Consider the following 23,219-nt stretch of genomic DNA (forward strand, 5'->3'; position numbering starts at 1 on the left):
TGCACCAAGAGAAATATCTGCTTTAGCATTTGCCTTAGTAGGTCTGATTCACCAGGATGCCTAAAAATAGGATTAAGGGTGTGAAATGCAGAAGGCAATAGGAGTACTTGCCCACTTCAATTTCTCGAGACAGAGTTTAACCCCAGAGTCAGAGTGTAAGCACTAATCTCCAACTCAAAATCTACAATCTGAAATTTGGGAAGTGTGTATTGTTAGGCTGAGTTAAACTGGAACTTGGAGGCAGTCACAATAAAAAGAGCAAATGCAGCCATACTTAGAACAGGGGTGCTTCCCAGCCTGCTTATGTGCTCCTCTTGTCATGTGAACTGGCAACAACAACAGACCATGGCATGGGGTTAGCAGATTTCCTGCCCCAGGAATCCCTGCTTTGGCCTCCCCTCAGTTATTCCTTGAAATTAACCATTACCAGACCAATTCAAGACATTTTCAAGCCCCTAACCTTTATTTACGATGTATTTTGGTTGAATTCAGTGTGAGTTAGATACATAGATGACAATTTCTCATACCATCATATTGATCATATATCATCACGTATTTCTCATATTATCATATATTAATACAAATTACTGTATTAATGCTTTTTTACTCTTGTATTACATGTTGATATTTTGCAATCATATGATTAAGCAAATTAAGAAAATTCATATCCTGTGCACAAGATCTGTTTGGGTGACAACTTAATAACCTGTCAGTCAAAAAAGATGGCTGGAGCTAAGTAAGGAGTTCCCTGGGTTCACACACGCATCACTGTGGGAAGCTTGCATTTATACAGAACCCTTGGGTGATACACAAAGAGTATTGCGATTTTTGAAAATTCTCTGCCTGAACTGACACCTCCAAATCACACTTGAGGTCCATGAAAATATGGACCATCTCAGTTTTAATGGGTTCTCAGTATCTCAGCAAGAAGAATAATGGGAAGTATGTCAGTATGAAAGCTCTGGGAATGCTGACTTCAAAGCACAGATCTTAAGAGGGCTGGGGAGCCAAGAGAGTAAAAGCCTGCTGGAAAACCAACAAACATCAGATAGACTTGGTAAAACCATAAGAAACCACTTTGTCTTCCTAAACCTCCTAAATGTACTGATTTCAACAAATTAATAAATTCCAGCGTGTTCATTTTAGGCAGACAAAAATAGCAGGAAGCACATTGCTGAAGACACTGACAGTAGGTACTATGAGCAGTTTTCTGGTGGGTTCCACAATAAATTGTTCAACCTTCAACATTTTATGAAATAGGCAAGTTTCATAATTGTACTTAAATCCTTTAACTGATGTACAATGGAACAGATATATAAAGAGAAACCTCAGAAGGTTGGCAGGGAAGGATTATTATTGAGGGTTTTGTACCACTCATGCCCAAGGACATGAACTTTGTCAATACAGGAAAGTGTGAAATGACAAATTAATGCTTAGGGAGGGTAATTTCTATAATTTTATCCAGTTTAACTCATACACTCAAATCTCCCTGCTATTTCAGGCTCAGCCCTTGAAAGTGATGTGGACAAAGGCTGGGTTTGCAACAAAGATGAGGTTGGACACTAGAAGAGGATAAGCACAGCTTGCACAAGGAAAATGTTCTGAATGAAGTCATTCACTTCTGGTTTGTGAATAAATAACTCTCATAGTCCCTGTTCCCCATAAGATTTCTGCAGACACACTTTATTTTATTGCACTTTGAAATCTAAAGGACTCCTCAGGAATGGAAGGTTAAACATGCATGTAAGCGTTCACAGAGCTGGAGCCTTATTTGACTAATTTCTCCTAGGCTGATAATCAAATACTAAATAGCCCTGGCTCTTGGAGCAAACGTTTCCCCCTAGGGACAAACCTCTTTACTGAGCAATAGATCAGAAGTGAACTGGAACTCTGGAGTTCAAGGCAGACCCACTGTAATTAATTCAGTTAAAGCACAGCAATTTGGAGGTAGCAGAAGGATGGCAAATCCCACCCTGTTTTCTAATCTTCCCCAAAGGAACATATTTATTACAAACTCTTAAAATCACCTTTTGATAATGTTGAACAGTCTGCGAGGGGCCCATTAAGGCATACAAGGCAGACCCATTTTAATCCTTAATACCACTTGAAGATTATCCATTTTAAATGGCCTTGCAGAGCTTATCATAATTTTGTAAACTATTAAAAAGTAACAAAAGGCACTACTACATCTATCTGATGAGAAGCATGGACTCCTCCAGCCTGCCTGACAGAACACACTGTTTCTCTGTGACTGCCTGATGGTGAATCCAGCTGTGGCAATCCAGATTCTCACTGGGACGTAAACTTACCCGTTTCACCGAGAGTGAATTCTGTATTATAGGTATCTGGGTTAGTCTGCTCCTCAGGATGAACACAGCGATCTCATTTTCTGCATGAAGCACTGTCAACCAAAACCAAGACAGCTAACTCACAACTGCCCATTCTTTTCAGGATACACAGTGTCCTGGGGTGATGTTATGAAGCCGCTTTATTCCTTAACCATCCGCTCAATGCCCAAGGACGCTGTGCCTTTAAGATGGACCCGAGTGCGGGGCAGTTTAACAGCTGAGCCCATCAGCTCCAGGGTCCTGGCAGGGCTCGGGAGGGAGTGCACTGGGAGCGCTGTGCTGCTTTTTGGTTTCCCTTGTGTTCCAGATAGCTGGGAAAAGGTTCTGTTGGTTTTTCTTGTTCTTTTTTCTCCTTCCCTTCCCCTTGCCTCACTGCCTCCCTTCCCTCCTCACCAGTCCGGGTGGCCCCGGCGGGCCCACGGGGTGGCCCCAGCTGGTCCGAGCCTGGGTGTTTGTTCCCTCTCCGGGAATTTGTTTTATTTTGAGGGGTTTCTTTTATCCTGTTCTACCCTCTTTTGTTTGTGTGTTAATAAACAGTTTGTTTTTTCCACTCTCACTTGCTGTGACCCACTTGTCTTACTGGTGGAGGAAAAGGAGAGGCCCTTTTCCCTTCGGAGGAGACACTCATTCTGGAGTGTTTCCTCCTGAAGTTTTGTCTCCAAAACCAAGATACACAGTAACTGGCATTTAAGGCATCTTGACTTTTAAGAGTGTGGCTGAAACAGAGCCATCTTTCATCTGGTACCTTATAAAAGCTCTCTAAATTGCTAGAAGAAGTGAAAACCAAGCCCTACAGTGAGTCTAGGACCAGGCAGTAGATAGGGTAGAGCTCTTCACACCCACTGGTGAAGGCAATGTGAGAATAATATTTTCCACTGGGACTCAAGAGTAGAGTTTACCAGTCTCCCCACTCAAGAATGGGTGAATTAACCTCTGTTCCTGAAAACACATGAGATGCATCACAGCAGCTGCAGTTACTGTCTAGAGGTCCATGGCAGCGTCTCTTGGTCCATTTCTTCAAGTGCAGCAGCTAAACACAGGCTACTGCATCACTAACCCATTCAGATGGAAAAAGGAGAGAAGGAAATTAGAATGAAGTGCAGCCCTACCAAGAGTGCAGTGAAAAGAAAGGTGGGTGTGCCAGATTGCCTGAGACCACTTGGAATGAGGAGAGCCCCAGCTGGTTAATCCCCCCTAACTGCTGTCTGAGGAGCATGGAGGACCACAGAGAGAAAGAGCTGGGCAGGTTGTTCAGCTTGTCTGACTTCCTGCTGTGACATTGAGTTTATTGAAGAGAAGTCAGTATGGATGGGACCTGTTGACCTGTAAACCTGCAAGTGGATGATCTGTCCCCTCCTCATTCCCTCTTCTGTCTTCATTGAGCAAGCGGTTATCACATTTGCAGGGCTAAATGCCAAAGGAAAAGAAAGTGAGCTGAAAAGTGCATCATTGCATGTTTGCCTTTCAAAGTGAAGAAACCCAGGAGAGCAGGCACAACAACCCAAAAAGTATACAAAGCATGGAACAGGTGGGATGGCTTGAAAAAAATGGGGCACTAATTATCCTGGTTTGAGCCAGACAGGCAGGGCTTGTCACACAGCAGCACCCACACCACATCTAAAGCCTGACCTGCAACACAAACCTGGGCTTGAGAGCACAGAGGTGTTCAGGCTGAAATCGAGCAGATTAGAAGTGAGGGGATGCTGCCAAACTCATTTTCACTGGGGATCTGAACCACAGTTCAGTCCAGGTGACATTTTACATATTTTCACCATTGTTTTTGTTTAATTTGTGAAAGTAATTACACAGCCAATTGAACAGTGTAAAGCAATTGCTGCAATAGTCAATATTTCAGTGAGGTACAGTGCAGCTCAGCTTTCCCAGTTGGGATATCCAGGCATAGCCCTACAGTATCTGTGCCATTCATCACTGACACTGCCATCTGGCTTACCTGAATCCTCCCCAACTACAGCTTGTGCTGAACAAGCCTGACTTTTCTTTGGGCTCCTTTTGAAGAAAACAAGGCAATGAAACACCCTGCACTGCTGGTGATATGGACAATGTTAGCTGGCATTCTCAGCTCTTAACTGAAGAATGACAGGGGACAGCTAAGTGACAGATGAGGCCAAATACACTGGGCCTCTGGGTGGTCACTTTGATGCAGATAATTGATGGCTAACCCTGTTGAATTACACAGAATAAACATGTAATATTAGACTCTTACAGGAGTGCTTTGCCCTCATGACACTTCAACTGAACTACCCTGACTTTTTATGGCTGTGGCGGAAATCAAACCTGTTTCTCTTTGGCGTGGCGCAGCACAGGAACCACTCTTACCCCACAAACTGGGGCTGAGCCAGCAGGGCCCAGTTTGCTGCCAGGACTGTGTTGGGACAAATTGGTGATGCAGGTGAGTTGCTGAGGTCGTGTATCAGTGTCAGAAGAGTAGGAGATAACTGTGCACACACGTACACGGGGAGCTGGCGGCAGTGCCGCTGTGTTACCTATGATAAATAGCCCATGTCACCACAGTTGCTGGTCTCCAGATTGAAGCAGACTTTTGCGAATCAGCAGGGTCAGCATTTGAAAAGCATGTGAATATTGTGCACTTGTAAATATTTGAGCACATCTGTTTAGCTCCCTCTCAAAAACCACTGGGAAAAACTACTTCACATTGTGCCATGCAATGCTGTTACCCTGCTCTAATTGTCAAATCTGTTGAGTGTTTTTCTCATGCACACAAAAATTAAAAATTACTATCCTCATTCATGATTAATTCAGCTGCAGTGCTGCACTGTGTCACACTGCATTTTTTAAAGTATTAAATTCCACCTCATAATCAAAAGAGTTTTAATTAACTTTTTGCTAGTTCATCTTTTTTTTCCCCCTCTTTCACATAGGCCCCGACAATCTCCAGAGCTGCCTTTCCCTGCAAACATCTCGTTGGATGCTACCAAGAGAGCGGTGGAGTGCCAAGCTGACAGTGTGAAAATTGTCTGCACCAACCCAAAACTATTTGCCTCTCCCATTCCTCCCTGCTTACAGACCTAAGGCCTGCTGGCTGGCTGTGCACAGCTCACTTAGCCAGACCATGACAGGGATCTAACACATGGCATTTCTTAGTTTCCTGGAAAGAGCATCTGGCTATTACTTCCCTTCAGCCTAAATCTCCAAGTAGATATAGGACTGGTCTTTTACATTAGATCCCTAGGGATGTGAAAGAGAGGACTCCAGAGGAGATATATTCCTGCCTGTCTGTCATTTTTCTATAAAAGCATCTGCTGTTTCCTCTGCACCTGGTACACCCCAGGATTGCCCCAAATGGCTCACACACCTCTTATGTGTTTGCAGAGGGACTTTCCAGGCAGGGACATGTTCACAGGTAGGAAGATCCATGTTCCCTCTCTTCCCCAAGCTGGCCTGAATGAGAAAGAAGGAAACAGGTTATTAAACCTCATTAATTTCAGAACAGAGCAAAAGGAAAAGAAGACAGCATGGAAAGAGGACCTGGAGGAGACTCAACAGGCTTCATGAATCTCTCTGGATCAATATGGTTTTTTAGATTTAACTGAAAGTGATTAAACAACAGCCAAGTGGGCTTGAACAGGTTTGGACCTTGATACAGGACTTTTAATTGTGAGCAGAAAGAACAGAGAAAAGCAGCAGGAGCTCCTCTCTCTGCCCCTACGGGACCCTGATGGAAAACTCCCTCGGCAACATGACCACACTGCCTCTAGATGGCTTTTCCTTGCAGAACCAGCACTTACTCAGTGGGTCTCCTTAGGTTTTTCTGACCTTGGCAATTTTACAAGGGACATATTTCACATGGCTGAATTGTTCCTGAACAATTTCTCCAACATATTAGGCACAAACATGCTATCTGTCAGCACCAGGCATGTCTAATCTCTCCACCTGCTTTCTCCCCCAGCAGTTACATCTGGTATCTGTTGCATGGAAAATCCAACTTTTTTTTTGTTGTTGTTGTTTAGAAGCAAATTCCCACTGCGGGATGAGGGAGCAATCACTGTTTGGAGGAATAGGGGCCAGCTGGGTTAAATTGACTTTGCTTTCCCAAGAAAACTTCTTCCCGCATCCCTGATCTCTATTAACTAGAACCATTATTCCCTTGAAGGGACATCAGATGACCTCTTTTGGGTCCAAGGGCACCCAGAGCACACCCCTCCTGTCACCCCATTTGTGGGTGATACCTCTCCTAAGAGCTTGTCTATGTGGTAAACCTGCAGCTGTGGTCCCAAGCCTTGGACACACCTGTAAGGCCAAGTGCCTCTTCTTTTACAGGGGTAAGGTCTCACCTTACAAGCAGGGGAAGTGAGCAGGCACCTCCTGGCTGACAGGGACTGCTCAGGAGCGTGAGCGCTTCCCCCAGGACATGTGCAGGTGGCGGTGCTGGTGGGGAGAGCTGTGAGCTCAGGGCAGGGCAGGAGTGCCCTCTGGACTTCTCCTGGGCTGGCTGAGCAGAGGAAGGTCTCCATGGAGCACACAGTGTGTAGGACCACTCTGCCTCTCCTCCCTGTCCACACTGAGGCCTCACTACCCTCAGTAATCAGCACGGACAGGTTTCAGGGCAGAACTGGCACCACTGAGGGCTTGAATCCCTCCTGAGGGGCAAAGGGTTGAAGGGAGCTCTGAGAGGGCCCTTCCACCTGCATTGGGATGGCCATACCAACACATGCTATGCAAAAACACTTGTCACAGTGTGCAGGAACTGAGAGACAGAGGATAAGTAGTTTGGCAGAGCTAATTCTGCTTAATAAGGCATGGGACATTCCGGACAAGAAACAAGCAATAGGAAAATGGAAAGCAAACAAAAGACTCAATCAGACATTTCATTGTGGGAATATCTAACAGTGGTTTGCTGCATATTTGAATACAGAAAGAGGGCAGTAGCTGTTCACCAGCTCTGATCCAAAGGGAAATAGAATACTCCACAAGGGCAGAGGTGACATTGATTTGCTGCTCACACTGACATCTCACAATGTCCACAGTTTTTTTGCTATTTTTTTGTCTCTTTAAGGATCACATTGCTGTGGAAATTCTCTGAGCCTTTCTAAAGAGCTGGAAATCCTATCAGTACTTGAGAGGATAAAATGTGGTCATGTTCGATATATGAGGCCAGAAGAAACATCTTCTAAAACATTTGCTTTTCAGTAAAAAAAAAATCAAAGGCATTCCTCGCCTGGGGCATTTTTGGTGGGATTTCCTTAAAGATTTTTTCCTCGCCCCTCCTGTCTGCTTCCTTCCAGCTCTGAACACACTTGTGCATCACACAGGTGGCAAACAATCGTTCCCATGCCAGAGCAACATGAACTTCGTCTAGACAGGAACTGCTCCAAAGATGATGACTTCTTGCAAGCTGCTCTTTGCCTGGCACAGAATCATAGAATCATTAAGGTTGGAAAAGACCTCCAAGATCATTGAGTCCAATCTGATGAAACACCACCATGCCACCTACACCACTGCACTAAGTGTCCTGGATTGAAACAAGCTGTACTCACTGAGACACTTTCATGTCATTATTTTCCATTTGCTATCACAACAGTTGTGTGTGCACAACAGCTTTACCCCAGCTCTGCAGTGGTCAAATATTACCAGACATTTGAGAAATAAACTCATGTAATGACTAGGCCCTGGGCTATTAGGGCAAGTCTTACAGCAACAATCCTGTCTACCCTGGGCTTTAAGCAGCACAGAGTTCCAAGGGCTAATACTGTGTTTATCTGCAGATAAAAATATGAAGGGCCACCAATATGGGGTATGGCTGATAATTACAGGTGAGCACTGCAAGGCTGAGTAAGGGATTTGGACATTTTACCACTAAAATTAATCAAAGATGCGTATTTCAGTCCCCTAGGCTATTTTGCAAGTACACCTGTGGGTCTCAAATGTACAATGCGTGTGTGTAATTGTCAGTTCCAGTTTATTTGGAATAGATTCAAGGTAAAATAAACCAGACAGAAATGCAGGCACTCGGGTATATTCTGAATTTGGCAGAATGAAGAACAACACCTACCTATCTGCCTGGAACCATTTGAAAACCCTCATCAATCCTGCATGTTCAGCTTTCAGGTTATTCTCAAACAGAAAATTGTGTTAGCCTTTTTTGCTTGGAACTTAGAAGAAACGTGTAAAGGCAGGGCCAAATCCACAGTTTTAAAGGGACACCTGTCTCCAAACAGTGTAATTCTTATTAACTCATCCTCAGCCATCCCTCTTCTGCTACAGGCTGTCCTGCCTCCAGCCCAGCAACCACATCTCCTGCCATACACAGCTTTTCTGCCTTCCCACAGCCAAATGCTCATTAGCAGTGCCCCAGGAGCACAACAGGACTGTTACCAGCCTCTCTGCTGGTGATTCTAAGCTCTACCCTAAGCGTCAAAGGGGTTCTGTCTCTGGGCCGAAGACAGTAGCTTTAAAAGTGGTTTGTTTTGTTTATTCAGCAGAATCTCCAGGAATCACAAAGTTCTCTGTTTCCCCTGCTTCAGGATACAGAGATATTTTGGCTGCTATTTGACCTCTTATGCATCTCTTTCCATACAAGTGCTTTTTCTTGAGTAACCAGGCCTGTAGAGTACCCAGAATCAGTGAGAAGAACATATTAATGCATGAAGCTCCATTACACTTCAACAAACACCTTCAAAGACAAGAAGAGGACATAGCAAAAGACTGTACTCTGGATAAGCTTATGAAAGATGGCCAACCACACAACATCAAAAGGCTCTTCATGAGTTTCCTGATCATTCAGCATGATGGGCTATAATAGATATGCACAGGGGAGAAATCCCCAGAGCAAAATGAATATGGTAGATCTTTGGCTATGTAAAAAGGATGAAATGGAATTCCCCAGAAGTAGCTAGGTAACCAAATATAAGTTAAATCATAGTTCCTTAGAATATTTTTCAGCTGATATTTGGTCACAGAATGCCATCATTAGGACCTGAAAGTTAATAAAACCTTGTTTTCTCTGGATCCGGAAAAGGAAATTTGAAATGCTTTTTATCTTTTCTTTATTATATTTGTTCTTTCCCTTCTGCTGCCCCTGCACGTTTCTGTGGTGGGGTAAGGGATACAGGTTAACATAGGAGAGGCTGGAGATGAAAAGGAGGGAACATATTCAAAAGGAAGCGTGTGAAAACAAATAGAAAAGAAAGAACAGAACAACAAAAACTGAGATCTTTCAACTGCAATTATTTTCCCTAAATTTCAGTGAAACCATTCAGGAAAACAAAATATTACTCATTTTCTCTCCAGAGGTTTCTGGAATGGTTTCAACATTCTTCCCCAGCCTGGTTTTCTCCCGTCTCCAAGGCATTGTGATGAGTGCCGGAGGAGCTGCTCTACCCAAGCGAGAGCTGGAGAACAGGCCGTCACGCTGTCAGAGGACACATTGCCCAGATTAAGAAATCACCAAGGCTAATCTGAATCCAGCAGGTCTTAGCAGGACTGCTCTAGCCACCCTGTCACTTCATTTTTCTGCATCTCAGAATAATTTTTTCTAGTATGAGATGCATGATGTCATTTAGATAGCTGGCAATGTGAATATCAGACAGACTGAATGTTCAGAAAGAAAAACTCAAATCCTGAGGAAATCCTTTGTCTGGGTCAGCCCACTCTAATGCACTTGCAGTACAAGCTTCCCTGTACACCTTGGCTGGTAGAGATGAGTATGCTGGTTTAGCCCAGGGGATGGATTCAGGGAGTTGTAGGACCTCCTCAGTACTTTGCCTGTGTCCAGGACCTGGGCAGACTCCCTTACTGTTGGCCAGTGGGTACACATCTGCAAAGAGGGTGCTGGACTTCTGAAACCAGAAGGAAGTGCTGGCTGATGGAGCCCTGCAAGCACTGATCTGAACAGCTTGTGAACCATTACTATCTAGAAGTGTCAAGAAAGATTAGAACAAACATGAAGCAAAGACGAAATAAACAGCTATTGTATGGGCAGAAATGGATTTTCAGTTTCCACAGTAAATAAAATAATGTGCTGTCTTAGTCAGTGCCCCTGTGATGATACAGTTTGCAGGATTTTTACTGGCAAGCTGCCATACTTACTTTCATTTATCTGCCTCAAAGCACCATTTCAAAAAGTGCAAAAGCATGTTGTTGATAGAGTAGATTGTTTATAGCTGAATTGAGTATTTCAGAACAACATGCATTGTAATAAAGTGGGGGAGGGAACAAGAAAGCCAGCACAGCTGCAGCCTCTCGAATCCTTTGTCAAAAATCAATGCCAGAAAGCTGAGATGTATTTGTTCTGTCTCAGGAAAGGCAGTGTACAGACCCCTCACAGCTCCACTCTGTGACAAGTGCTAAATAAGGCCCATGGCACCACCAAGGCTCTCCCAGCACCTTGCACCAACAGTGCTGGCATCCCTGGATGGCTCAGAGACAGCACTGCTTTCCCAGCTCCTTGGTGACCAGTGGAGCCTGAGGATCCACCACCCCTGAGCACCACCACAGCTCTGCTGCCGCACGTAGACAATGGGGAGCACATGGCACAGTAACTCCTACAGCAACCTAAAAACCGTGTAGGTGTGTGGGGAGAGAGGGAGAGGGAGAGGGAGAGGGAGATAGAGATAGAGAGAGGGAGAGGGAGAGGGAGAGGGAGAGAGAGAGAGAGAGAGAGAGAGAGAGGGAAGGGTATTAACAATAGTAATGCAAATAAAATCAAGATGTTTCAAGAGCAGAGTGCAGTCCTCACCCAGTGGTGAGCAACCTGCCGCTGGAGCAAGGTGGAAAGCCGTGGTGGCCCACTGCATGTAGGAACTGGTGTCTGAAACAGAAAAGTGGCTTGTCCCAGTTCACCAGTCTCCCTCACACTGACAGTGTCTTCAAAAGGACAGTAAGTCACACAGACTGGTTCTCTGTGTTGAAAAACAGCAGGAAAAGCACAAGCCTCTGGAGGTTTCCACTGCTAACAAGAGCTGGTTTCCTCAGCACAAACAATAAAAGGCTGATGAGTGAGGACTTCAGTTCTCCCGAGACCATTGCATCTAAACAAACAACAGACTGAAAAATAAAACTAAAATTAAGGTGAAAAGAGAAGAAGACTTTATGGAAGGGTAACTGCAGCTGCTACCCAGAGTTAAAAGAAATGGGAAAAATGTGAGGATCTCTTTCTCCAGCCCTGCTGGCCCCAGAAGAAGACATCTCCCATTCCCACCACACTGGGGCACAGCAGCATTTCTGGCCAGTGTTCCTGCAGCTTAACACAGATAACTGGCAGGGAATTGCCCTCAGCCTGCCAGCCAGAGGGTACTGGACTACAGGTACTGGGAGATGCATAGCCTTTGTTTCCCTCCTCATGCCCAGCTTCCCATGTCCCACAGCTCCGTGCCAGCCAGTGCTGTGTGGGGTGACTCTGCTGCTTGCTCCTGACACCCTGGGGCCCAGGCTGGCCTGGGAAAATGCTGTGCTGGGCATCTCCTCTCTGTGGGTGACTCTCACTTTGCCATGCCCCCCTTGGCTGGCCTAGCTGACAGCAAAAGCCCTTGACATGATCCTTATAAGCACAGCTCTCTCAGGCACCACAGGCTTTTAGGAGATATTGAGGTCCCTCAGCTCCCTTTGTCAGCAGGAGCTCCTGGAGGCACTCAGCACCCCAAAGGAATGCTTAATCCTTCACTGAATCAAGCCCTATTAGCATATTTCCAGGCATGTACAGATGCCATATTTTCTACATTAATATTTAACCCACCAAGTCTTTCAAAGCCCATCTTTCCAAACCTCAAGTTCCCAGATGCTTTTTAATGCCCTTCTCAATAGTGCAATAAAAGTCTGATATTTTATTACTCCCATGAATTATTATCCTAATTTGTAATTTGCCAGACTTTTTTAAACTTCAAAATCTGTATTGTATTTTCCCACACACACACACAAAAAATGCTCTGTGTGACATATTTTTGACTAACAAGCTGAAGCCTAATATCTAAATAGACACTATGATTTTTCAGAAAGGGCACTGTCTCTGTCACAGTCAGCTAGGTTGTTTTATGACACCCCAAATCATATTTAAAGATTTTCCTAAAACAGAAAGGATAACCTAGAACTGTGCATGAAAGATTGGAAGCAGAATGAAACAGTTATGCATTCATCTGAACTTTGATGTAATGTAAACTTCCAGGACAGTTTATAGGCACCATTTTTATTTTATTTTTTTTAAGAAGTATGCACTTGGTTATCTGGAATGCAGATGCTGGGTAAATTCAGAAGCTCTGGAATGCTTGCAAGCTGTGCACCCTATGCAGTAGACGCCAAAGATAATGGAGCAAAAGACGCTCAAGATCTCATCCAGCATCTGCTGGAGTCAACAAGGGCCCTTTTACTGACTGAACTGAGCTGCAGATGAAGCCTCCAAGGAGCACCTTCTTGCCAATAAAATTGAGACCTGACTGAATCTGGAACACCATAAATGAGGCGGGTCAAATCAAAGAAAACAGAGACACTGAAACAGCAAATGCAAAGCAAAGCGTAGCACACCAAGAATTTCTAAACAGGGCAAGACTTCTAATGACATGAGGCTGATTGTGTCCTGCTTCTTTTGATGCAGGTTGCCTAGAAAAGCAGGGCTCTGTTAGTATTGAGAATGATCTGTCAATGTGAGAATGGAAACCTCCACTTGACACCCAGTGAAAAGTGAGTGTTTAATACTTCTAACTCACAAAAGTACCTTCCATTGGAATTTCAGTGGTAAGTTCTGGAAAAGCAAAAGTGAAAGTTAATTTAAACAATTTTCCTTCTTCTTCCAACAAATCTTTAAAATGAAGGCAAAAAACTTCAGTGAAGTCCATCTATGGTGGCTCAGAACTGGCCACAGCTTAGTGCAGGGTACTACATCAGCAACTTGATTAGCAGGAGGTGAAAAAGATTTATTTTCCTGGGTGGAAACATGGCATAACACTTCCCAAAGGTATAAGCTATTTCATCCTGGAATGAACAGCTTGATTTCAGAGAACTTGCAATATTTGAAGATGATCTAAACACTCAAATCCTGGAGCTAATACAGTAATCTGTTGTTGGACAAATCTGAGCCAGAGACGTGAGAGTGCCTTGGCTGGGGAGCCTGGACTGGGAACTGACTGAAAAAGTGCTACACTTTCAGTATTGTTTTCTAAGGATCCTTTTTTACCATGGGAGAGACCTGCCTTGCACTGGACCTTTCAAGGTCTTTTTTCATGTAGACAAGAACTTTGAACATTAAACTGCCCTCAGAGAGGACTGATTCCTAGTGATGTAAATGGAATTCCACAGAGCATCTGTGCAGGTGGATGAGGAGGTTCTTCAAACGAACAGAGGTCCTGTTCCACTGATACTGCTTACTTTGCTTTCCGCGCTGTCAAGAATTCCCTGTGCAAGGCTGCTTAAAATTCACAGTAGATCTGATCTTCATAAAATGCAAGAAATGCTCCCTCTCCCATCATACTTATCTCCTGTCCTCTCATCCCCTTGGTTCCCCTTAGGCTTTCAGTTGTTATGGAGGATCCTCTTGCAAAATTATTTGTCTGCAAAACTCAGGAAGAGGCATAAAAGTAGATTCCAGAGTTAACAGGAGGGATCTGCTTCTTCCTGTAAACGCTATGTGGGGTTCAAACCTCCTTTGGGAAGAAAACATGACATTTGCAAGTTTCTGGTCAGCTTCGTATTCCACATAGGACCAGCACTAGTGCTCAGACTTAAAAGGGAGCAACTTTGACCCTCTTTGAACTGCCAGGGATTAGTCCTGGCACAAACTTAAGCCTGGAAGCTAAACCCAGGTCACTGAAATTACTTTGCTCTTTTGAAGTCAGGATTTGCTTCAGGTACAACATTGAGTAATGAACTAATAGTAAAACACAGTACATACATAGAGCTATTATGCTATAGCAACTGGAATAATTCTACCCAGTTACAATTTCCTATTTGCCTTTCTTTTTTCTTTTAAACACCTTTCCTGCGATAACTTGTTGACTTGTTGAAGAAAACTCTAGATATGAATACAATCCTATTGCTGAAGACAACTCTGTTTTGCTGAGTATGCACTTTATGCCTTTAACTCCTCTGACAGCTGGTAAAGTAGACATTTTTTGCATCTCATCCAGCCAAGAAGCAGCCACCTCAGACAAGAGAATTCCAGCTGTCTTTTGCATTATTCTTATGGGAGGTTTTTGGAGAACTTCACCTCAAACCCACGATTTTGCTTGAGGCTGAGGGAGCTGAGAAGTGCAAATTCCCTTCAGCATTCAGGGCCCCACAGTCAAGCTGTTTAGACAATACAGGAAAAACGCACAGCTATGCTACAGGCTGAAACACAAGCATGTTCAGGGACAGAACTTCCTCAAACTATCACGTATCTTAAAAAGTCTTTCAAAGGTGTTGAGGCAGAATTGTGAAAACCTTGGGGAAAAGTCAAATACAATTCTCCTAAAGGCCACTGAGAAGGAATTCAGACCTGCTCATGTGTATTTCAGCTCAGGTAACCATGGTGTTCACCCCAGAAGTCCTACCACCAGAGGACTGCTATTGGGACCCAGTCAGCTTTATTCTCCTGTTCCTTCTTGCATCTCTTCCATCACCTCCCCAGGCTAATCCAAAAACAGAAACCTGCCTATCTGCAGAGCAGGCAAAGCCTTTGTGAGCAAGCTCAGGGATGATATTCAGGAGTCCAGCTTAGCACCCAACAGCCCATGTGTGATCGATAGCCTCTGTGTGGCACTTACCCTTCTGCTTATTTCTCAGGGCTGCAACTTATTAACAGTATTATTTTCTGATGAAATATCATCATCACATGCAAACATCAGTGACAGGCATTAATCACAGACAAGGCTTTTAATCAACAATTGAACATTAATAAGCAGAGATCCTGTGAATTAACACTGTGAGAGATTTGTCCTTAATCACTAAAGACTACTTCTCATAAAGAAAACCCTCTCCTTTTGTTCCTAAAAAGGTCAAAGTCTTCTTTTCTCTATTTGACAAGGACAAAACCCACACATAGTAGAGCATGTCTAGGATGCTTTATGTGACTTAAATTATTTCCATCCATGTGTAAAAAACAATCCTTTTCAAAGATGTTCACCAAGTTTTTGTATGTGATCTACCGCTCACAGACTCTCTGTTCCTGAAATTATTAGGTTAGCTGCTGAAAGCAGCAATCAAGTTTTACTGTTAATCTTAAAAGCTAATCTTTTTTATTGACTTCCCAGTCAATAAACTTGTAGCTCTGAAACTACTTTCAGGTTTCCTTGAGTAATAAGAGGGTCTATGTATACCTGTGCATATGTTTGAAGCTGCTAATTTCCTTGCTGAGTAAGTTGCACTCACAAGTTAAAACTATAAAACAATTTGCTTTATCAACTGACAGGGGGTCTTACATCCAGGAGAACCAGAATGAGGCTTGAGGTGAGAGGACCCAGGCAGTAAGGTGAGGACCCTCATCTGGTCACAGTTTATGGGGGGTTGTTACAGGGAGTGAATCTTCCTCATGAACTGAAAGGACAAGGAGAGAAGGAGAGGTTTTGATCCTTTTTTTTAAAGGAACTCAATGGATTTAGTCCTGCCCCTATTCTCGAATTAAAATCTAACTGAGAGAGCCAAAGAATAGTTACATATCACACAGATTTATCCTCCCTCAGCTCTAGCCAAAGAAAAGGGAACGAAGGACATGCCAGATATCTCAGACTACTTCAAGTTGCTGTGAACCAGTTTGGCTGTATTCAGCTGTGCACAAGCTCTGCGCACAAGTTCCTCTTACGCCAGAACCAGCAGCGTGGGACTCCCCAGAAGTCCCAGCATCACCTCAGCAAGAAGAAGACATGGTATGGGAGAAGAAAAGCAGGTCTGTTCTCAGCTTACATGCTATGTTGAACATTAAAATATAAATAGCTCTCCGAGCAGCAGGGAAAACATGAAGGCTTCCTTGGCTTTGTAATTTGTGGTGGGATTTTCTTGTGCTGAGCAGTAGGCAAGCTCTGACTGAAGCTCTTCCCACTGGTGGGGGGCATTCAGGCTGCCACTTGGGGAGCAGCCCTTCTCTTGGCAGCAGGATTAATGCTCTTTGTCCATCACCAGTTTCATCTTGTTTGCCAGAGTTAAAACCTCTACCATTCATAGATGCTGCTCACGCTTAGCAGAGACAAGTCCCTGGGTTCAAAAGGTGCAGGAGATGATTTTCCCCTCCCTCATTAAGCGTGAAGTTTTCTCTCAGACTAGTCCTCTTTCCGAGGATGTCTGGACAGCAAGCTGCTATCCAACCTTCAATTGCACCAGGAGACCACAAACAACTGGGCACTTCTTCCACCCAGCATAGAGCAGAGGGCAATCCACGCTCGCTGCCCGCACAAGACAGGAGGCACCACAGCTCCCAGCCCCACATTTCTGCTTGGCTTTCAGGTGGGGCTGTTCCCTGCCTGCTCTCAGTGTGTACACCAAGCTTCATGCTCTTAACATTTCCCAGAAATTCAAAGTGACAGAACCGGAGGTATTGCAATCTGGAACTTTTAACTTTCGTAAACTGGTGAGAATACTGGAATGTGCATGTTCCTTATTTAACTGCTCCACCAGCTTTTCTTATATGCTGCTCGGCACAGCCGTTCAGGATACATATTAGACAACTAACATCTGGACTGAATATCTATTAGGACCATATGCTCTACTCAGCTACAGCATCATGTTGAAGATTGAGAAAATCCAAACCAAATGGAGATATCAGAAACTTTCAAGGGTCAAAAATAAAGTCATTTTGGTTTTCCCAGGCTCAATGAATACGGTATACTGGCTTGCGCTCTACGCCTCGTGCGAAAGTCTCATTACAGAAATAACCTGACTGAAAAAAATGAAAAACAACTTGGGTATTGTGGTTGAAAATAGATCTATCTTGATGATTTTTCCCCTAGTAAAGTTTTCAGTGAGTCAGTGCTGAATGTCTCTGTCTCCTAAATGAGAATGAACAGCAAGAGCCTCAACCTTCTCTTTCCTGTAGATACTTTATGGTGGTGTTTTCCATGTGGGTGTGATAGTTTCCAGTTTCACCTCAATAGGATTCTCCTGGTTTATGGCCGAAAAGATTATATGTGCACTAAATGGCCGTGCCTGGGAATGTAGTGCTTACATAAACAGAAGTAGTGCTGAAATGCCATAAAAGCCCCTCAAAATAGTTGATGGAGCACGGTGTGACTCCCCCACTACTGAATAAGGAACTGAGAGCACTGAGCAGCTAAGACAATCTTATACATGAAAAGAAGAAGGCAGGAGATCCTTTAACTGGCTTTGAGACCTGATCAAGAAAAAATTATAAATCCCCATATTCTCACAAATATCTCAAGTAGGAGGAGAAATCTTTGTGCTTCTACAACTTTATAGGTAAAGTCCCAAGTCACCAGAGGTCAACCGTGTTCTTTAGATAACAACATGACTTATACCTGCCCAAACTTCCCGCGACCATGTCCTGTGACCACCTCCTTGACTGTGGCAAGGAGCAGAACTTAATACTCTGGCTACTTGGTACTGATACCACTAGTTTTGGGGAAGTGCCCATCTCAGTGTTATCCTGGACTCCAGATAAAAGGATTTCACCCAACGTGGCTGGCACACTTGGGGAATCACTGAACTTTCTCAAAGTAATATCCACACTGTATTTTCCAGGAAAAAATGGAAACAAACACAAAATAATTTTGCAAGAGAAAGCAATTCCATTTTTTGCTATTGTTTTGTTTGTTACAAAATGAAATTAGTCAAATCCCCTGCATTTAAAAACCTGACATAAAAACCCCTAAATGTCTTTTTTTAACATGTGTTCATAATGGTTTTGATGGCTGGCTCAAGACAACAAATGTAGAGAAAAAGAGTACATAGGAGGGATATTTCTGGAGCAAGAGAACTGGAAGAGCTGGCTGACTGGAGTGATAGAAATGGGTGGGATTCAATAGCATACGTGCCCAGCCACAAGCTGTAAGGAGTCAGAGCAGCATCACTGCCGTGCTCTGGGAGCTCATTGTCTGGGAATGGCAGTGGATGAGAAGTACTGGCTGATCACAGGACAAATGCAAGTAATTAACACGACTTGGCCTTGAGTAAAAGGCATCTGCTGTGGCAGGTAAGGCAAACTAATCCCCACAAATGTAAGGTAGCAGTAACAGCCCTGTTGGAGGTCAGGAGACTCTACCAGGCAGACCTTCATCACCACACATTCAGGAAAGATGAAACAGGTAGAGAGAAAGACTATTAGGATGACCAAGGAGGCATGGATCACACGGATCTTGGGTGGTTTAGCCCAGAGAAATTAAGCCTCAAGCAGACCATGATGGTGGCTACAGAATCACTGCAGCACAAAAGGAAAAGGAGGAATAAGTGTCATGGAGGAAAATTCTTTTCAATAACTGTGTAGGCAAAAGATATCTAACAAGTGGTTAACTAGCCATAAATGAACATTAATGTTTTCTTCAGGGTGTTAAATTGAACCATGGTCTCTCAGACAAAGAAAAAATGTGAGGCTTGATAAGCCTTCTAAATCACTGACATCCCAATGAAGTCAACAACATTCCTGTCCTCCATCCCTGTGTCTGGCTGCCCATGGATTCAAGCAGATGTTACTGAACTCCTTGGTTCCAACTCCTTGCCAAAGCCCTTTTTTTTTACCTTTTTTTTTTTTTTTCCCCTAAACTCCGAGGTCTAGAGACTTCGCTTTCTTCAGATGAAAGATTAGATTCTGTCAGTTCTGAGTACATATGTGGGCTGATCTGGCCTATGGGCCGTATGTTTGACACCTCTAGTATACTGTGTTATTGTACCCGGGGGAGGTGACGGGGACTTATTTATAGAGACAGTGTCTGTCAGGGGAATTTATAAGTGCGATTTGTGTGGGTTAAAATAGGAAGAATATGTACTCTCTTAAGTGGACACTCCCTGGCTTTTAGGCATGGTCAGGGTGAGTGCCCTTAGCGAACGCTAGCAGTTTCCAATTTATTACTTTTTTGTGGGAAGATGCAGTATTTTTAGAATCCTTGGGTATATCTTTAAACCTGGAGAAATGACAAGTCCAGGGACTTCTGGGACACTTGAAGCAGATCTAACCTGTCATCTGTGCCGTGAGTAGCTGCAGACGCCACTGCAGTGAGTGCAAACACTGCCTCACTGCAGGGCGGTGCTCAGCACCCGCTCAGCACCCACGCAGCACCAAGGGCATCACGGAGCAGGGGCGACCGAGGCTTCAGCCCACTGAGCGCCCAGACTGCACCCAGCCAGGCTCTCTCCTGCCTCTTAGCTTCTTTCCCTTCCCACCACCGAGATATTAAAATACACACAGCGCTCTGCACAAGCCCAGTGTTTAGGAAGATCACTTCCTCCAAAACGCCTTAATATGAAAAAAAAAATCCACCCTGGGTTAAGGAGGAGGAAAACATCTCCTGTTGATTTCATGACAGGGGCCTGGGCACTTCACCCTGTCTCACTGAATCTGTTCATTCTCTAATGTAAATTACTTGAGAAGGAAAGTTTCCTGATATTAGCATCTCACACGTCACCAAGCCACATTGCTGGTGCTTGAGAAATAGCCAACAAAAATAACATCCTTGCAGGGTTTAGGTACATAAGATTTAAAGAACCCAATGAAGATTTTAGACTCCTAACACTTCAAACAGAACAGCTCCAACAGTAAGCATACAGCTTAAAATCTTTAATCAAACCCATTAGTTCACAGCAAGAGCCAGTAGATAAAACAGATGCAAGATCTCCAGACCAAGTCGTTCTCACATACTGTAACACCATCCTCTCTTAGGGGAAAGCAATGATGGCAAACAATGAAAATGCCCTTATTTTAAAAAATTCCTTAGTATGTGCAAACTGCCATCTCTGTTTAATCTCAAACTTATAAAAACCAATCCCCTTGGTTAGGAGTCTGTTGATATATTAAGTTGGAAAAAAAAAACCAACCAAACCCCAGAAACCTCACAGCACTCCCCCTGTCCCCAGCCCCACAGTTTACTGGAGATGCTGCTATGTAAGTTCATGTGAGGGAATTTGCTCAAGAAGATAATTTCATATTCTGGTTTCTAGTACAGAGTACTGGGACAGCATCCTTAAAGGTAGGGTCCAAACTATGTTAGTCCATTGTCACAGGTCCCTAATGTTCCACCAGCAGCTGGCAACAGATCCCAGACCTCCCACAGCCTCTCCTTGGCAACCATGAAACAGAACTGACCCGCTTATATTCAAATTTCCTGGAAGACTCCTTGCATTTAATAAAAAAGAGGGTTTTTTATTCTCTGGTCTGGATTGCATGTGGCTCATAATCTCAGTGATGAAAAAGCCAATAATTCACCTTACTAGTCAGCCCTACATTTTCTATGATCATTTGTTAAATTAAATTCCAGCTGTTACCAACTATTTATATGCAGTCTTCTGTGTGTACACATCCACATACACTGAAATAGTAATGTTCATTAAACAGTAGTGCTGTTATGGTTGGCCATCCAAGAATCAGCTTATTAAGTACTGTTTTCCAACAAAAATGAAAGCTGTGAGAGCCACCCATACTGTCTTGTGCAAAATCAGGAAAATAACAGGCTGTTTTCCTAGGTCCATATACCAGCACAGCACCATTGGGTGGAGTGAGGCTGCTCTCTTTCACCAAGTCTGGTGAAAGTCTGCCCCTTTGACTTTCTCATTAGTCCTCTTTCTTAACTCATGCAGCAGAGGAGTTTGCAGCAAGGAAAAGCTGTCGGCTCAGAGGACGGGTCCAGGGCTGCAGCAGCAGTGCTAGAGGTGAGAGCATCGTGTGCCTGTGCTCAGCAGCACTTGCTGCAGCTCCTGTTGAACCTTTTCATGCACACGCAGAGAAGGCAGATTTAAGGCTGCTTTAGCTTGCAGACTTTGTAAGTGGGGACACGTAACTTCTCTTGTTCCCTAGAAAACAGGGAGTCACTCCATGGTTAGGGAAAAAAAAACCCTGCTCCTGCATCTGTCTTGGCTGTCTTATACCCCCCATTTTGGTTACTTCAAGGTAAGATTGGGAACTTCTTTGTTTAACTTGCTGGTGCCATTTGCAAGCAGAATCATACCCTGAGCGGCTGCAAACTGGCAGAGCCAAGTTGGTGCTGGGGAGGATCAGTCTGGACACCCCAGCTGAGGATCTGGACCCCAATACCGGGGCTATAGGGCAGCAGCAACCCTCAGTGCCGGTGCATACAAAGTAGCTGCAGAACATATTATCTGGATGATCACACAGCTCTCCAGGCGGCAGATTATTAACAACTAAACCCAGAGCTCCTCCTGAAACTGAAACAATATCAGCTTTGAGCAAACAGTTGTCCTAAATGAAAATTCATCCCCTGCTAAATTTAACCAGGTTGCATGACAGCACATATGTGTTGATTTCAGAGAGGTTTCTGAGGCATGAGGGAGATCATAAATAGGCCTTAACATCTAAGAAAATTAGACAGAAAACACAGATTCGCGTTCCGTTACACTTTTGTTTAGAATTCGGCTCAGTATCTGCTCTTCCTTAAGCGTCCTGGCACAGAGCTTAATTATTAGCAGAGCCTCCTGCAGAGGAAATGGTTACTTTTATTTCAGTGTCATACACAATTTAATGGGAACAAATTATTTTCGACGTGAGAGTTTTTAACTTCTGCAAACTGTGAACCTGGCTGGGGGCAGCCCAAGGACTGTAAACTCCTGTGTTTGTTCTGCTTGGTGTCGGGCAGCCATCAGCAGTGTCAGGTTAATCATCTTGCATGCAAACAGCCACCCAAACTATGGGAATGGTGAACTACACAAAGCCAAGGGCAGAACTTTTCTAACCATGGACCAGGCAGGTGAGACCAGGATAGCTGGGCTGTGGTGGGGCTGTACCATCTTCATGCACTGCTGACCCGAGAGCAGAGCTTGCTCACAGGTTGAAGGCTTCATCTCCAGGACTTACATCAAGCAGAAAGAGAGTAACAGAAAATTATTTTGAGAGTGGGACTGAAAGTGGCATTTTTTTCCTAGCTCCGAATAAACAGTGAGTTCATGCTGAATTTCCTGGGTGCATGCTCTGGTGTCTACACACTGAAAACCAAAGCCCTCATTGCAATATTCTGTGGTTCCAACGTGAGCTCTGCCAGACACAGATGGGATGTGCCACCGTCCCCCCTGCCAACGGCAGGACATGCCTTGAGGAAATGGGAGCAAAGCTGTGAAGGTGCTGGGAACAGAAGGAAGCTGCTGGCAGGTCTCTATCAATACAATGACATAAAGCAGTCAGGTCTATGCTCTGCGATGCAGTTCCTTTCCTGTTCCTTTACCCCGCTTGGCGTTTGGGCCTTGTGCACACAACCAGAGGCATTTCCACAGGGAAGGTCCTGAAGTGCACAGCTCTTGGGGTTGCTGCCAGCTGACCTCTGGCCCTCAGAAGCCTGTGGCCCCTGGCGAGAGCAGGGATCCACTCCACCCACATCCTGACCATCATCCAGCAGAGCAAACATCCAGTCAGACGTGGCACATGCCGTTTGTAGGAATACTAACCTACTTCTGGTAAAGTTATTTGATTTTTTCTGAAAACAAACAAGAGGATGAGAAAAAGAGCCATTTCAAGAGCAAATGCAACACATTGATTTTATATCTGTGATTTACCCTAGATATACTAAATTGTTTGAAAATGAGAAGCATTGTGAGAAATTTGCCATCCACAAATTTGCATTTCCTCAAGCTCAAAAGAAGCAAAATCTCTAAAACATTTAAATAGTTAAAAAATAAATTCCTGATAAATGACGAGTTATCACAATCTGAAAACTGCTTCTTGTCGTATTTCTTGAGAAACTAATGGTGCAGAGAGGAAATGCTGTGCTGCACATCGCCTCCCCTTGCAGGCTTGAAGAAGCCAGGAGCAGGCAGCACATGTGA

General features: G+C 44.1%; 1 long non-coding RNA gene across 1 annotated transcript in view; it reads right to left on the bottom strand.

Moving 5' to 3' along the window:
* Positions 1-440: 440 nt before the first annotated feature.
* LOC138113600 (uncharacterized) overlaps positions 441-23,219 on the bottom strand; it is a 77,088-nt gene continuing 54,309 nt past the window's right edge. Inside the window, exons 2-3 of the long non-coding RNA XR_011152280.1 lie at positions 5,683-5,768; positions 441-3,755 (exon numbers count right to left, since the gene is read on the bottom strand). This is a non-coding gene — a long non-coding RNA (uncharacterized lncRNA). The remainder of the gene's footprint in view (positions 3,756-5,682; positions 5,769-23,219) is intronic.

Source organism: Aphelocoma coerulescens, chromosome 7, assembly GCF_041296385.1.
Source record: "Aphelocoma coerulescens isolate FSJ_1873_10779 chromosome 7, UR_Acoe_1.0, whole genome shotgun sequence".
NCBI lineage: Eukaryota > Metazoa > Chordata > Aves > Passeriformes > Corvidae > Aphelocoma > Aphelocoma coerulescens.